Here is a 13,162-nt window from a genome sequence, read left to right as displayed (position 1 = left end):
TCTTTGCGCTGTATTGCTCCTTGGGCATGAGCAAATAGCTTTGTCAGTGCCATCAGATTTACAAAAATGTTGGGCTAGCGTGAGTTTAAAAATACTAGGGAAACTGGGGATCCATGGCAAAGTTCATCAAATGTCCATTTCTCAAGTGGTCAAAACTTCATCTTTGGTGCTTGTCTGTTGTCTGTATAGCGTCTCGTCAACTTCCTCGTCCAAGGGGGTCTTTGTATCTTGGAGAAAAGCAGAAAAACAGGTGAAAGAAACGGACCGTATAATCGCATTTTCATCACATTCTGGTTTCTATCATTGGGTCATAAATCAAATCCAGGTTAATTACGGTTTCCTCACTCCTCAAGCTCATCACTTTTGTACTTTGTTTGCACCTCATTAAAGCCTGCCCGCATCTAAATATCAATCCAATCGATATAACGACACCCAAGATACATAGTAGAAACTTTCCAACATCCATTATGACTCCTTGAGCCCAGTCTCCTAAACCGGAGAACCAATTTCGCGGGTTCAACCATGACACCCAACCAGTCAGCTCATTACCTACAGCAGCAAGGGTGAGATTGTGTTTTCGACGAAATTCCCACTTCAATTGGAGAATATCGTCCATCTTTTGGTCTATGACCTCTACCGGATCCTCGGTGCTATTTGTGATATACGTGCAACACTTTATGCCGTACTGTGTTGCCAATGTAACACAATATCCGCCTGTTACTGCTGTAAGATAATTAAGAACCATCCTATGCTGAACTAGTTCTGTTTTATAAGCTTGAAGTTCTCTTCCAGTGTATCTAAACGTGTCATCATACATTTCAGTGATATTATCTAACAAATTTGCAAGCGCAGAGATGTATCTATAATTCATCACTCCTCGAGCGGTACGAGTGAAATCTAACGCCACCAGAACCTGAATCCCGGTGGATTCATGGATTAGATCAGAGGCCGGATGCTCTAACCTTTCTGACAGGTGTCTTTTAACTCGGTGCTCGCAATGAGTGTGAGTATAAGGAGCTTGGGCACCACGGTGTATGTCCTTCATTTTGTCATGTGTTACAGTCATCACTTCAGGCAATACTTTTCCAATATAACACAATCCTTCAGAGTTTGGGGCAAGCCACTTGTACGCCTTTCTCCCGCATATGAAATATGCATCATCGGGGAGAACATATGGGACGGAGAAGGACATGACCATATTACACACCTTCCAGGTGAAATCTCCTGATCCTAATTCTTCCATCTGCTTAATGCACGTATCAGACTGTACGATATGTGCACAGTATCCTGGTGATACCTCTCCAACTCTAGCAATCCTATTTCCTAAGGTATATCGATACCGGAAAGATTTTCCTCTACTGGCTATGTGGCGTACAAGCTCTGTATCTGTAGGCATTCTATCTGCTCTGTGTGAAAAGGTCATGGTAAGGTTGCTCCATGACACTTCCCAATTTCCCGGCTTACGGGGATTGGAGATATTAAAACATAAGAGGGACCTATCCACATGGTATTGGTGGAGCTTCAAACTAGGAGGGCTGGAGATGTTAAACCTCCGGTCCACCGGTCTCCCACCACTTAGCTCAAGTACCTCCCCTAACGTTAAAGGAAATGGCACTAGCCCTGATTTGCTATGACCCTGAGGTACTTGAGAGCATACCCAACAATCTGTTTGGTTTAACACGTTACCCACTAAGGAGTGATAGTCACTCAATGGATGGCGGTCCATATGGATATTAAAACTGGATTGGCATTTCTTTATGCATCCATCTTCAACCAAATTGTCACAAAGCCTACAGATACAGTTTTCTTCAGCTAACAATCCATCACAATTTCTTCTATCGGATCGTTTTCTGATACTCGCCTTTGCTTGTTGGTTTGGTTGATCTTGGAAAACTACGCCTCCATCATCATAATCGGAACCCATTCCAGAACCTCTCTCGACCTCCATGGTACTCTCGCCGGAACAGACTGCTCTGGTCAACATCATAGTTAACATCAAAATCCGGATCACAGTCTCTTGGGGCAAGTCCATCTTTGAGGAGGAAATGGAGAAGAATGAGAAGGGGGAAAAAGAAATTTTAAGGGAGAGGGGATGGGAAGTGGAGGAAAACAATAAAAGGGAGTGGGGAGTCGACAGCTGCTTTCGGTCTTCAAGGCTCAGGTGCCGCCTCAGTCCTCCTGGAACAGACACTCCAGTGATACAACCTCTACCGTCTGTTCCTTATCACGGGACCTCTCTGGGTCAGCAACCTTTTTGCAGTGGGATGAATGGACCCAAGTCTCTCTCTCAGCAACCTTCAATGCTGTGGTGCTAGTCAATAAGACCTGGTATGGTCCTTCCCATCTATCAATAAGACAACCTGAGCGTAGAAAATTTCGTATCATTACATAATCCCCAGGTTCAATGTCATGACAATTACTATCTGGTAAATCAGGAATCACCAACTTCAGATTATCATTTTGATTCCTCAACTGTTTACTCATGTTAATCAAGTACTTTACAGTTACTTCATTGTTACATTTCAAATCATCCTGAGGGTTAATCATGACATGCGGTTGTCGACCAAACAAGATTTCAAAAGGGGACAGATTAAGAGGGGACCTGGGAGTGGTTCTGATACTGTACAATACAATGGGTAAAGCTTCTGGCCATGTCAATCCTGTCTCTGCCATCACTTTACTCAATTTATTTTTAATAGTGCTGTTCACTCTTTCGACCTTCGCACTCGCCTGTGGACGGTACGGAGTGTGTAGCTTGCTATCAATACCCATTAATTTACACATTCCTTGAAAGACATCACCGGTAAAATGGGTACCCCTATCACTTTCAATGATTCTAGGGATACCATATCTACATACAAATTCCTGCACAATTTTCTTAGCTGTAAACATAGCGGTATTTGTAGCTGCTGGAAATGCTTCGACCCAATTCGAGAAAACATCTATACAAACAAGTACATATTTCAAATTTCGACATGGGGGTAATTGAATGAAGTCAATTTGTATTACCTGGAAAGGGCCGCCGGCAGGTGGGATATGGGATGGTTCTGTAGGTATTGCTTTTCCAATATTCTTTCTCAGACAGGTAAGGCATGACATTGCTCTTTTACCCGCATGAGAGGAGAATCCTGGGGCGCACCAGTATGCTCTTACCAATTTGCACATCCCCTCCTTGCCTAGATGAGTCAGCCCGTGAGCTGCTTCAGCCAGACATGGAAGGTATGTCCTGGGGGCCACTGGTTTACCATGTCCATCCGTCCAGAGCCCTGAGGACTCCTGGCCATATCCCTTTGCCTTCCAGACTGCCTTTTCCTGTGTGGAACACAAATTCTGCGTCTCACACAACTTCTGTGTGTTGATGGTATTAAATACCATCAGTTGTGTGGTGTCTGTCTGTATGGGGGTAGCAGCTGCTAACTTAGCAGCTTCGTCTGCTCGGCTGTTACCAAGTGATACTGAGTCTTGACTATATGTATGTGCTTTACATTTGATAACAGCCACTCTGTCGGGTTCCTGTATCGCTGTTAGAAGCCTTTTTATGTGAGCTGCATGCGCTATCGGTGTACCAGCTGCCGTCATGAAATTTCTGAGGCGCCATAGGGCTCCGAAATCATGTACTACCCCGAAGGCGTATCTAGAATCGGTGTAGATATTGGCTGACTTGCCCTTAGCCAATTCACATGCTCTGGTTAGGGCGACCAGTTCAGCAACCTGGGCTGAGTGAGGTGGGCCTAGCGGTTCCGCTTCTATGGTGTCTTGGTCATCGACGACTGCGTATCCAGTACACAAGTCTCCCGAGTCTGACTGTCTATGACAACTACCGTCAGTGTAGAACGTGAGTTCTGCATCTTCCAGTGGATTGTCACTGATGTCAGGCCTTGCGGTAAAATTTTGGGTCAAATATTCCATACAATCATGTGTATCTTCCTTTGCATTAAATCCTCCTTCCCCATCACTCTCACCTTCCACCCTTTGTGTCTGACCAGACACACCTGGGAGAAATGTTGCAGGATTTAATGCGCTGCATCTCCTTATGGTGATGTTTACTGGGGCCATTAATGCCAATTCCCATCTTGTGAACCTTGCTGATGAGACGTGTCTGGTTTGGGCAGAATTCAATAAGGCAGATACCGCATGTGGTGTATGGATTGTGAGGTTGTGGCCTAGCACGACATCTTCGCTTTTTGTCACTAGCAATGCTATCGCAGCAACGCTTCGCAAGCATGTGGGGAGGGATCGCGCTACCGTATCTAGCTGAGCGCTGTAGTATGCAACTGGCCTGCTGGCATCACCGTGTTTTTGGGTTAGTACACCTGCTGCGCACCCAGCACTTTCTGTTCCGTATAGTTCAAAGGGTTTCCCATAGTCTGGCATACCTAGTGCTGGTGCCTGCGTTAGGCATTGCTTGAGTCTCTCAAATGCTGTTTCGGATTCGTCTGTATGCGAGATCCTATCAGGTTTGTTTGAGGAGACCATTTCCTGCAAAGGTAACGCCAATATGGAAAACCCTGGGATCCAATTACGGCAATACCCACACATTCCTAAAAACGTCCTGATCTGTTGCTGGGTTTGTGGCAGTGTCATGTCTCTAATGGCTTGGATTCTATCAGCGGTCAGGTGTCTCAGTCCTTGTGTTAGACAGTGTCCCAAATATTTTACCTTAGTTTCGCATAATTGTAACTTGTCTTTGGAAACCTTGTGACCTGTGTCTGAAAGATGAAACAGGAGTTGTTTCGTATCCTTCAGAGAGGCTTCCAGTGAATCTGAACACAGCAGTAAATCGTCCACGTACTGTATCAATACTGATCCACTCTCTGGTTGGAAAGACTGTAAACAATCATGCAAAGCCTGAGAAAATATACTTGGACTATCTATGAAACCTTGGGGTAACCGAGTCCATGTGTATTGGACTCCTCTGTATGTAAAAGCAAACAAATATTGGCTGTCAGGGTGCAGAGGTACCGAAAAGAAAGCGGAGCAGAGGTCAATAACAGTGAAAAATTTGGCAGTGGGAGGAATTTGCATTAGGATGACAGCTGGATTAGGCACTACGGGGAACTGACTCTCAACTATTTTGTTAATCCCCCTTAGATCCTGCACTAGTCTGTAACCCCTCCCCCCACTCTTTTTAACAGGGAAGATGGGACTATTGGCTGTGCTGGACGTTCTTACCAGAATGCCCTGTTGCAGCAAGCGTTCTATTACTGGGAAAACTCCTAACTCCACCTCTGGCTTTAGAGGATACTGTGGGATTTTTGGAGCTATCCTACCATCTTTTACTTGTACAACTACTGGAGCTACATTTGCCATTAATCCAGTGTCCTGTCCATCTTTTGTCCAAAGTGACTCTGGTATCTGAGATGTCATCTCTTCTACTTGGGATGGATTCCTATTTGTCATAATGGAATGTGACATTAATTTTGATGGGGAGTCTAACATGTCTCGTATTTCCTGAGCGTGATTCTCAGGAATGTCCAAGAATACACCTTCAGGCGTACAATAAATGACGCAACCCATTTTACATAGTAAGTCTCTACCCAGGAGATTAGTTGGTGCAGATGCAGCCAGCAAAAAGGAATGCTTGGTATGCAAAGGCCCTATTGTAATCTCGGCTGGTTTGCTAACAGGGTAGTGCTGGACTACTCCTGTTACTCCCATGGCTGGAATTGTCCTACCAGTGGTTCTCATGCCCACTGTCGAATTTATCACTGACTTGGCCGCCCCTGTGTCTACAAGAAAGTTTAAAGTTTTACCAGCTACATTGATTGCAATCTCTGGTTCGCTTCCAAGACTGGCAATCAACTTAACTGGCTGCAGATTACAGGTATGGCCACACCCCTATTGGGTATGGTGACCTGCCTGTACCCCGCTGGCAGCGACTACTTGTGAGGGAGTTAGCTGGGAACTACCAGAGGCATGCCAGTCTCTGTTCGGGGGATATCTTTTTGTTTCCCCTGTATGTGGCTCAAAACTCCGCCTTTGTGGACCCTGCTCCCAATGTCGTGTGTCGTGTCGTTGTCTAGGGGGTTGAAAAGATTTTGGTACATTTCTTACTCTACATTCTCGTGCATAGTGTCCCGGTCTGTTACAGGAATAACAAGTTATTACAGTTGACTTACTTACAGGATTCGATGGTACATACGCAGGCTGCTTTGTGGTCAGCGCCTGTATACTTACTGACATCAACTTATCACTTTGCGACTCTCTGTGCCTGGTGATGTTTCTGTCGTGATCAATAGCAGCCTCTCTCAAAGTGGACACCGACAGACCTCGCCAACATGGTTGCGTGGTCTGTACCCTAGCTTTTAATGTTTCCTTTAAACCATCCATCAGTACAGATACTGCTATTTCTTGATGGTTTGGGTTGGTCCTAATGTCTTCTATACCAGTGTATTTTGCCATTTCTAATAGTGCCCGGTGAAAATATTCTGTTGCCGTTTCGGACTCCTTTTGCTTAATGGAAAATATTTTATTCCATTTAACCACGGCTGGGAAATACTCTTTTAGCTGCAAATTTATCCTTTTTACATTATCCTTGTCGTACACATCTGTAAGCGGTACATCTTTATCTAGTCCACAATCAGTCAAGAATTGAACTGAGTCGACATTGGAAGGTAAGCAAGCTCTTAGCACTATCTGCCAATCCTTATTATTGGGCTCTAAAGTGTTTCCTAGATCCCTGATGTATTTTTGGCTTGCCACTAAATCTTTTCTGGGGTCTGGGAATTCAGACACTATAGTCCTCAATTCCATTCTAGTAAATGGGCAATACATGGCAATGTTCCTAACGGGTGTGGCTCCTGATGCATCTGTTTTCCCATTGGGAACTACTATCACCTTAACTGGATTAACTCTAACAACTTCATTCTGTGTAGATTCTACAGCTTGTGGTGAAATTGTTTCAGTGTAATGCATGGTGCCATACTTACCCGTTGACACGACCTCACCTATCCCTCCGCTAGGGGCCTTCACTAATCTCGTGAGAGGTGCAGTTCCTACTGTGGTTTCTGATATGGTGGCCGCTAGAGAGAGCGCTGAAATTGTTGTCGAATCGTCTTCTTGATCACACTCCTGAGGAAAGTTCAAAACAGGGTACAACTTGCACGGGTTAATAATTGCCTGGGTTACTTGGTTAACATCATTGACATTTACAGGGTTACTAAGAGTTTGTGTTTTACAACCCAGTGCGTTTCTCTCCGCAATCAACTTCTCTCCTGCAATGTATGGTGGAGGAGGGGCTGTGGCTATCAGCTTCCTGACTGCCCCAGATCCCGCCGCCAGAGCCAAACCTCTCTGTATCTCACCTTCCTGCTGCCACAACTGTAAATAATCATGATGCTGAATTCGTCTCTTTGTTGATTTTATGAGACATATCCTCCTCCTTATATTTTGTAACACTTCTGGACTGAAGCTACCTATTCTTGGGAATTTCTCCCTGTCTTGTACAGTCATTCTCTCCCATTCATCACATAAAGATTCTGTGTGACTTCCGTATTTTTCACACATGATGTACCTTGCCGACCCAACTGGTCGGTTCTCTGAATCAACCCGAACCGAGGTTGATCGCCCCCTACCTGAACAATTGGCCCCCATAATCTGCAGGTGTTGCTTACTACTCCTGTGATCTTTATATCACGGTCTTCAGCGAACCCTTACAGCAAACCAAATTATTCACAATAGGCCGGCGGTGGCGGTTTACCGAGTACCCCACTCACTCGCCCACCTCGACCAATACGACCTGATCACACCGATATGGTGCTGGCGTACTCGATACAGGGCCCCTATGGAACCTTCTGTTTACTGGAACATATGAGGGTTACCCGCAGGACACTTACTCTTTCCAGTAAAGGTGGGGTTGTTAGATAGTTCCTGAGTGACCAGCGAACTTCCCTTCCAAAAATAAAAAATTACACAAATCACGTCAGAATGTACAAATAGCGTTTGTGACCACTTTACTCTAATGGTATTAGGTCAGATTACTAACTACTGCACACAATTTCGTGCGGTATAATCGTTCAGTACATAAGCACTACTTGTTAGTGTACTGAAAGATCAATGGAATCGAAAATTTCGGCTGCGAATTCCTTCAGCATGAGCTTGTATGGCCTATATGGGTTCTGCACCAACACCCCTGGCGTTGTGCCTCTTGTACCTTTATAGCGGACCTCTTTGTCTATTTTACCTGTTACCTTGTGACCTCCTGGTCTGTTACCTTATGACCTCCTGGTCTGTTACCTTATGGTCCGCTATACTCTAATGCTCAAATATTATTTAACCAGGGATGCCTCCCTAGCCACCGTATATGTCACTTACACGTATGTTCCTTGACGAGTACCCGACTTTCCTTTTGGTTCAACCTCTAAGTTATATAAACTTATGTGATAAAAACACACTCACTCAACACATGTACACTTTGTTTCTATATCTATTTCTGCGCAGAAATTGTCTTCAGCCCAGCTGTGTTACCAATTAGGAGCAGGATCTGTTAAACTAAATTTCAGATTTTTCCAAAAATAGATTTGCGTTATTTACCGCGTCGCGTTATCTACCGCTGTGCGTTATTTATCGCTTTTGCGTTAAAATCCAACTTTTCGTGACTTGAGCTACGTGGGCGTAACCGGACGCTACGTTGCGTAATGTACGCTGCGTGCGTCTGCCTCTGGATTGCGTACGCTAGTCTTTGTTAGAGACATGTGTACGCAAAACAAAGATCCACCGTAACACAATTTCTACCTTTATCAATGTAGATGATCCCTGATCATCTACCGCACACCACACTGACTGCCTTATCTCCCAGACAAGCCGTGTGTTGGTCTATATTTTAACTATTACCTCTACTATGAAATAACAGCAAATCTCTTTTAGCACTTTCTATCAACTATAAAAATTGGCAAACAGGAATAGTGATATACGAAATTTGAAAAAGAAATGCAGATATATATGTATGCGTGCGTGTATACGCAAGACAGAAGAGAAATACAGTTTTAAAAGACACAAGCGTTTTGTTCTTACTTCCGGTTCCCGGATTCCTTCAGCACTCTTTATCTAAGCGAAGCAGACGCTTATCCCGTCAGCACTGCGAGACAACCTCCCACCCTTTGCTGGGGGATAATGTCTGCTGATCTACCTAGTGCAGATATGAGAAGGACAGGACGAGTCCCCAATTGACAATGTTAAATTCCTTTGTCGTATAAACAACCCTTAATGAAGTCTAAGAACACAGTACGCTGTTTACTTAAGAAGTACCGTAAAGGTACGCTAGTTGCGTAACGATCGCTCAGCCGTAGGCGAGACGCTCAAGCGTCACGTTCGCTCACGGCCCAGAGATCACAGGACTGCACGTTATTGGCTATGATTAGAGTAATGATTCGCTACGGCGTAGCGGACGCTCGAGACCACGAGGAGATCACCAGCGGCGCAGACGCTCACAACGCTATACCTTTATGACTAAACCTTTATCAATGAAATACACAGAATACCTTAATGTGAATACAGGGTGTAAGTGCAACCTTGTGTAACCTGACTAACTACAAAGCTGCTTGAGCGTCACCGACGCTCAAGTGAACACAACACTATGAGAAAATACACAGATACCTGTTTAGGGTCCAAAGCCTATTATCTGTATTATAACTATTATACTTGCAAAAAGAATCACAGTACAAATGATACACTACAATATAACAGAGACTTCCTAACCAAATAACTATACAAGAAATACACTACAATACTATGCTGATCTAATACTATACAATACTAGTCAATGGGAGATACGAGAGAAAGAGAAGAGAGAGAGAGAGAGATTGGCTCACAGTAAGACAATATGATTACGGAGAGAAACTTACGCACAAGGGTAAACGATCGCATGCGCCTGGACATCCAGCACCCGATTTTCAGCAATGAGAACCGTTGAAGAGTGAGAGCTGGATGTGGTCGGCCTGCCTATTTATGCCCCACACACAATGCAATCCTACAGTCCCTACAATCCCATTGTCCATTGGACGTCGGAATTCGGCCCTGCATCATAACAAAAGGTCATAGGTTGATTCATACAGGTGGGCTGTGACGATTTCAAACAGCTCAGGTGGGTGGGGAACTAGGTTTCCCGCCGCATACCTGAGTATGAGTAAATAGTAGAAATGGACATAAACTTCTTAAGTCCATAACTATTCGCACGAGCGATTAATACGCTCCAAACCAACACCGGAATATTGCTATTTAAATACTCTTCCGATGGGTACCAAACACTACTGCATGACTCCTGTTAGACCCTTCCTACGATACAAAGAGGGATTCCTCAGCTCAGGGACATTCTATATTAACCAAACTTTCAGAAACTATCAAAGGGATCATGATCTATAAACTACATTAATTGTGAAAATATGTAACGAATGAGTCGCACGCTACGATTACATAAACTCTACCGTAAATACGCATACCATGCGCCCACGGGTGCACGCTATTGCGGGTATGCGCCTTCACGGGAGAGTGTACGCATGCGCAGCGCAGACCAGTGTGCGGTGCAAATATGGCAACGTGCATAGAAACATTTTTCTGACTTTGACACCGTGGACATCAAGGATGCGTACCTGCATGTCCCCATTTACCCCCCTCACCAGGAGTACCTCAGATATGTGGTACAGGACTGTCACTATCAGTTCCAGACGCGGCCGTTGGAGTTGTCCACGGCACCGAAGGTCTTTACCTAGGTAATGGCCGAAGTGATGATACTCCTTCGCAAGAAGGAAGTTTTTATTATCATGTACTTGGACGATCTCCTGACAAAGGCGAGGTCCAAAGAACAGTTGGTAGTGGGGGTAGCACTCTCTCGGGAAGTGCTACAACAGCACGACTGGATTCTCAATATTCCAAAGTCACAGCTGGTCCCGACGACACGTCTTCTGTTCCTGGGAATGTTTCTAAACGCAGACCAGAAAAGAGTGTTTCTTCCAGTGGAAAAAGCAGAGGAGTTGTCATCTCTAGTCAGAGACATCCTAAAACCAGGACAGGTGTCGGTACATCAATGCACACGAGTCCTGGGGAAAATGGTAGCTTCGTAAGAAGCATAATTCCATTCGGAAGACTCCACGCAAGGACGTTCCAGTGGGACCTGTGGGACTAATGGTCCGGGTCCCATCTACAGATACAACAGCGGATAACCCTGTCAGCAAGAAACAGGGTGTCGCTGCTGTGGTGGCTGCACAGGGCTCATCTACTAGAGGGCCGCAGATTCGGAATACAGGTCTGGGTCCTGGTGACCACGGATGCCAGCCTTCGGGGCTGGGGTGCAGTCACACAGGGAAGAAATTTCCAAGGAGATTTCGCTTCACATAAATATTCTGCAGCTAAGGGCCATTTACAATGCCCTAAGCCAAGCAAGGCCCCTGCTTCAGAACCAGCCGGTACTGATCCAATCAGACGACATCACGGCGGTCGCCCATGTAAACAGACAGGGCGGCACAAGAAGCAGGATGGCGATGGCAGAAGCCACAAGGATTCTCCGATGGGCGACCTACACCCAGGAGAATGGGGACTTCATCCAGAAGTTTTCCAAATGCGGGTAAACCGTTGGGAATGACCACGGGTGGACATGATGGCGTCCCGCCTCAACAAGAAGTTGAAAAGATATTGCGCCAGGTCAAGGGACCCTCAGGCGATCGCTGCGGACGCTCTAGTGACACCGTGGGTGTACCAGTCGGTTATGTGTCTCCTCCTCTACCTCTCATACCCAAGGTACTGAGAATAATAAGAAGGCGAGGAGTGAAAACCATACTCGGGGTTCCGGATTGGCCATGAAGAGCTTGGTACCCGGAACTTCAAGAGATGCTGGCAGAGGACCCTTGGCCTCTGCCGCTCAGACAAGACCTGCTGCAGCAGGGACCCTGACTGTTCCAAGACTTACCGCGGCTGCGTTTGACGGCATGGCGGTAGAACACCGGATCCTAAAGGAAAAGGGTATTCCGAAGGAAGTCATCCCTACCCTGATCATAGCCAGGAAGGATGTCACCGCAAGACATTATCGCCGCGTTTGGCGAAAATTTGTTGCTTGGTGGGAGGCCATGAAGGCCCCGACGGAGGAATTTCAACTATGTCGATTCCTGCACTTCCTGCAAGCAGGGGTGACGTTTGTGCCTCAAATTGGGGTCCATCAAGGTCCAGATTTCGGCTCTGTCGATTTTCTTCCAGAAAGAACTGGCTTCACTGCCTGAAGTTCAGACTTTGGTTAAAGGAGTACTACATATTCAGCCTCCTTTTGTGCCTCCTGTGGCACTTTTTGGATCTCAACGTGGTGTTGGATTTCCTAAAGTCGCATTGGTTGAGCCACTTAAAACCATGGAGCTAAAGTATCTCGCGTGGAAAGTGGTCCTGCTGTTGGCCTTGGCCTTGGCCAGGCGTGTGTCAGAATTGGCGGCTTTGTCATGTAAAAGGCCTTATCTGATTTTCTATATGGATAGGGCAGAGTTGAGGACTCGTCCTCAGTTTCTCCCGAAGGTGGTCTCAGGTTTTCACTTGAACCAACCTATTGTGGTGCCTGCGGCTACTGGGGACTTGGAGGATTCCAAGTTGCTGGACGTAGTCAGGGCCCTGAAAATTTTATTTTTCCAGGACGGCTGGAGTCAGGAAAACTGACTCGCTGTTTATCCTGATGGCACCCAACAAGCTGGGTGCTCCTGCTTCTAAGCAGTCTATTGCGCGCTGGATTTGTAGCACTATTCAGCTGGCGCATTCTGCGGTAGGATTACCGCAGCCTAAATCAATAAAAGCCCATTCCACAAGGACGCTGGGCTCATCTTGGGCGGCTGCCCGAGGGGTCTCGGCTTTACAACTTTGCCGAGCAGCTACTTGGTCAGGGGCAAACACGTTTGCAAAATTCTACGAATTTGATACCCTGGCTGAGGAGGACCTGGAGTTCTCTCATTCGGTGCTGCAGAGTCATCCGCACTCTCCCGCCCGTTTGGGAGCTTTGGTATAATCCCCATGGTCCTTACGGAGTTCCCAGCATCCACTAGGACGTCAGAGAAAATAAGAATTTACTTACCGATAATTCTATTTCTCGTAGTCCGTAGTGGATGCTGGGCGCCCGTCCCAAGTGCGGATTGTCTGCAATACTTGTACATAGTTATTGTTAACTAATCGGGTTCTTGTTGTGAGCCATCTATTCAGA

The sequence above is a fragment of the Pseudophryne corroboree genome, chromosome 3 (genome assembly GCF_028390025.1).
Source record: "Pseudophryne corroboree isolate aPseCor3 chromosome 3, aPseCor3.hap2, whole genome shotgun sequence".
Classification (NCBI taxonomy): domain Eukaryota; kingdom Metazoa; phylum Chordata; class Amphibia; order Anura; family Myobatrachidae; genus Pseudophryne; species Pseudophryne corroboree.
The sequence above is the reverse complement of the archived record's forward strand: the minus strand, read 5'-3'. Positions refer to the sequence as shown.